The 4,789-nt window shown below is 47.2% G+C and overlaps 1 long non-coding RNA gene across 1 annotated transcript; it reads right to left on the bottom strand.

Annotated features, from left to right (window-relative positions):
- Positions 1 to 3,611: 3,611 nt before the first annotated feature.
- On the bottom strand, positions 3,612 to 4,527 carry LOC142106986 (uncharacterized). The gene is made up of 2 exons (XR_012679836.1): positions 4,477 to 4,527; positions 3,612 to 4,347 (listed from the first exon to the last, which is right to left on the bottom strand). It is a non-coding gene; the product is annotated as an uncharacterized LOC142106986 (long non-coding RNA).
- Positions 4,528 to 4,789: the final 262 nt, after the last annotated feature.

Genomic DNA, 4,789 nt, shown 5'->3' with positions numbered 1-4,789 from the left:
GTACTACTAGTGTCTCCAGTTCCTGTGGATTCCCTGTGCTACTCATCGCTGGTTTCCATACCTGCTACAGTCTTCTGTTTCCTGCCTGTGTCCTCAGCTGGACTCTGATTACCGGATCTACTCACCTGTGGTTCCAACACTCGTGTCTGCCGTCCAGCGTCTCTGCTGTTCCTGCATCTCCCTGCGGACAGACTGTTCTACTGAATAGCGGTATGCCTATCTGTTATTGACTTTCTCCGTTTACTCTGCATATCCCCTAGGACAAGTTTCCACGCTCAACAGCGGTATCCATACCTGCTATAGACTGTTATTGTTACGCTGCATACCTGTTTGGAATTAACCCTACTACTCAGTCGTTATATGCATAACTGTGATTGACTATCCATTATTGGCCTGCATATCTGTGCTGAGCAAGTCTCTACCAAGCAGCGCCACACATACTGTTATATAGACTTTGTTGGATACGCTGCATACCTATTGGGATCAAGTTCCTCTGTGCTCTTAGTGTCTGCATCCTATTATCTTTGTATGCTTCCACTCATCAACACTTGTACACATCCTCACCTATTAAGCAGTGGTACAACTTGCTATACGCAGACCACTGACTTCCCCGCTACCTACCTGCACCTGGACAAGTCTTCTCACCATAAGCAGTGGTACAACTTGCTATACGCAGACCACTGACTTCCCCGCTACCTACCTGCACCTGGACAAGTCTTCTCACCATAAGCAGTGGTACAACTTGCTATACGCAGACCACTGACTTCCCCGCTACCTACCTGCACCTGGACAAGTCTCTTCACCATAAGCAGTGGTACAACTTGCTGTACGCAGACCACTGACTTCCCTGCTACCTCACTGCATCTACTCACGTCCATCCTGATCTCCGTGTTCAAATCTGCCTTTCCACTATATCAGCTAGAGGCTGATTCATTGACCAAAGATTGCTGCAAGTCACTGACTTTCCTATTATTTACTGGCATTCTCTCTCCATCTGCTGTGATATCTGTTCCGCTAGTCACCCCGCTACCAGAGGACCGTTGTGTGAACTTCACGACTCTGGTAAGCCCAGTCATCTGGTGAAATCCTGGGCAAGACTCCTAGTGCCCGTGACACCGAGGAACTCACGGAGTACTTCGTTAATGAGGTCCTGGAAGACTGCAGGCACATTACACAGGCCAAAGGGCATGACCAAATATTCATAATGGCCTGATTGAGTGTGTAAGTCCGTCTTCCACTCATCGCCCTTCCGGATGCGTATAAGATTATAGGCGCCACGGAGATCAATCTTGGTGTATATGGTAGCATCTCTCAATTGGTCAAACAGGAGAGAGATGAGCGGAAGCGGGTAAGTGTTTTTGATGGTGATCTTGTTCAGGCCACGATAATCAATGCACGGGCGTAGACTACCATCATTTTTGGAAACAAAAAAACCCTGATCCTGCAGGAGACTTTGAAGGTCTGATGAACCCTCTTTGCAAGTTTTCCTTCACATAGTCTTGCATAGCCTTAGTCTCAGGGCCAGAAAGAGAGTATAACCTTCCCTTGGCAACTTGGATCCTGGAAGCAGATCAATGGCACAATCGAAGTCTCTATGTGGGGGTAGAGAATCAGCCGCCTTCTTGGAAAACACATCTTGGAATTCACCATACGCAGAAGGCAGTTGATCCGGGAGAGGCTGCAGGAGCAGCAGAGACATGGTCAAACAGCTTTGATAACAGTGAGTACTCCAACGAGTAATTTCTCCAAGATTCCAGTCGATCACGGGATTGTGGAGGTAAAGCCATGGATGACCGAGAATTAGCGAAACAGAAGGGCAATCAATGAGGAGAAGAGACAAGGTTTCAGAATGAAGAGACCCAACTGTAAGACGTAGGGGCGGAGTCGTGAAGGATATCCTGCTACCCGGTAAGGGACCCCCATCCAGACCGCAGACAGTAATAGCGGAATCCATTTTGATGAACGGAATTCCAATGTACTTAGCAAAACTTGTATCCATAAAGTTGCCTGCGGCCCCGCTATCAATAAAGGCTGAGGTATCAGAAAAGTGTGATCCATAGGAAAGATTAGCGGGAACTATTAATGCATTTTTGGAAGAAATGAACTGCAGACCTAGATGAATCTCTTCCATCTTCTCTATGCCTGATCTTTTCCCGACTTGTTGGGGCAGGAGCGCAGGAGGTGGCCTTTGGTTCCACAATATAGGCAGAGGCCTAAGGTGCGTCTCCTAGATCTCTCTTCCTGAGAGAGGCGATAGGCGCCTAACTGCATCGGTTCTGCAGCTTCCATATTAGAAGGAGGCACCGAAAGGAACGTACTGGGAATGGATGCTTCCCTCTCAGTTCTTCTTTCCTTGAGGCGTCTGTCAATTTTGATTGTAAGCTGCATGAGTCCCTCCAGGGAAGTAGGTGAAGGATACTGTACCAGGGAATCCTTTATTTGCTCCGATAACCCCAAACGAAATTGGCTGCGTAAAGCTGGCTCATTCCACTCGAAATCAGTGGACCAGCGCCGGAATTCGGCAACGTATTCCTCTGCAGAACATCGGCCTTGTTTTAGGGATCTGAGGTGGCCCTCAGCGGAAGCTACCCGATCTGGGTCATCATACAGAAGGCCTAGGGCTTCATAAAAGGATTCCAAGGACCTCAGAGAAGGACTGTCGGAAGGCAAGCTGAAGGCCCAGGACTGCGAGTCCCCCTGAAGCAAGGAAATCACAATACCCACTATTTGCTGTTCAGAACCGGAGGCACGGGGTCAGAGACGGAAGTACAATTTACAGCTCTCCTTGAAGTTACGGAAGAGATTCCTGTCCCCAGAAAATCGATCCGGCAAATTCAGCTTGGGTTCCACAGCAGGAACTGATGGGTCTTGCTGGGCTTGGGCTTGTGCGGCTCTGGTGGCCTCTTCCTGAGTAGACAGGCATTGAACCAGGTTCTGGACCACTTGTGAGACGGACTGGATCTGTCCTGCCAGAATTTCGGCTGGAGAAAGGTTCGCCCCGTTATCTTCCATTGAAGCGAAATCTCCAATGATTTAAGGCCGGTTATAATGTCAGGAACCCCTTCAACCAATACAACACCACCCGAAGTCTACTTTGATAGTCAGGTGTTCGCTGGAGCCCCTAGTGATGGGGACAGACTTGGCTGCAGACTACAGAGGGTCGTGTGGCGTGTACCAGCTGCGGGGCCTGGCCCCGGAAGTGACGTCCCGGTCGCCATAGCGACAGCCGAGATGGAGGTAGGAGAGTCGCGGTGGCTGGGCACCGCCGCAGCTCGTTACAAGAAGAGCTCATTCCATCAGCTGATGTGGATAATACAGAGGGGGGGGAGGCAGGTGAGAGAAACCATTATCCAAAGATATTTTACAGGTGAGTATGCTTTCTTTAGTTTCTCTAAATGTTATGGATTGAGCAATAACCTTTTTTTTTAATCCTTTTATAGATTAATATTTTACATCCTCACCATAGAATATGTCCCCCATTCCAACAGCCAATTTTATATGGTATGTGTATGTGTATTTCATTTCACTTTCTGAATCTATATAACCATAACAGTTATTCCAAGTGGTGTATATGTGCACATGTTAACCTCTGAAGAACAAACCATTCAAACTAACTGGGTAAACACAAATACAGGTTTATTTCTCTGCAAAATGCACAAAAAAGAAAAATGGCACACTTTTTGCCTGATATGATTTCTCAATTATAAATGTACAAACTGGAGCATAATGACACAACATACAAACATTATTTCGGTCTCTTCCCGGCAGGGCCAGGAGACCTTCCATGACTCGTGGATGGACGCCTCCCACCTCTGAGGCGCACACTGGACCGCATGGGAGTAGTAGTTAAGGAGGGGCTTGGGGTAGTGTAAAGGCTAGTACCTGCTGATGTGGTGGGTAGTGGCAGTCTGGTGATGAGTTCGCCCAGAACTCCAATAAAAGTTGAGAACATTTCTCGCATAGCCCCGGTTTGATTGTTGATGGTTGTGTTTATTTGGGTCAAGGAGGTATCTATGCGATTCAGTGTATTTGACATTTGTCTTTGTTCATCCTGCATATGCTGCAGGATTCGGGAGGTTCGATGGAGCTGGCGATGGATCCCCCGCATCGAATCTTGCTGAAATCCCACCAGATTCTCCTGGACACTGCAAAATTGCCTGAGAGAATCGGCCAATGTGGGTGCAGGTTCACCTTGTGGGTGACTCTCTGGGGGTTGAGTGGGTGACGTTTGGGAATCACGCTGCACCAGGATTTGGGGGACATCTGACATGGGCTGTAAGACAACGTAGTCCCCACATTCATCATCTGTAGCTGCAACAGTCTGACTGGGATCTTCTTGTGATGTCCCTTAATGGAAAAAACTAAATTAATATTTAAAAATACACATTCTTTACTCACTACCAGATACAGGTGATTGCCATTACAGGAAAACTAATGTTTGTTTTTTGTTTTTTTCACAAACATAGGTGGATTTACCTTCTCCACAATCGTCCACATCTGGGTCCCCTGCTGGTGCGGCTGATGCTGATGGTGCTGCCGGTGCTGCTGATGCTGCGACTACCTCCGGGCCTGTTGCCACTGGACATGGCTGATCATGTGTGGAGGCTGTATTGAAATACATGTGTAATGTTAAATTACATTAATCCTTTCTGTGAACTTAATAATGACCCTTGTAAATAAATTTTGTTAACAAAAAACGACTTATGTGCTATATGTATTGTAACTTATTACAAAGCAGGCTGCAGGATAACTGTTTACACATACAATGTACAACAGGACATCATTAACC

This window comes from Mixophyes fleayi, chromosome 1 (assembly GCF_038048845.1).
Source record: "Mixophyes fleayi isolate aMixFle1 chromosome 1, aMixFle1.hap1, whole genome shotgun sequence".
Taxonomy (NCBI): Eukaryota; Metazoa; Chordata; class Amphibia; order Anura; family Limnodynastidae; genus Mixophyes; species Mixophyes fleayi.
The sequence above is the reverse complement of the archived record's forward strand: the minus strand, read 5'-3'. Positions and strand labels throughout refer to the sequence as shown.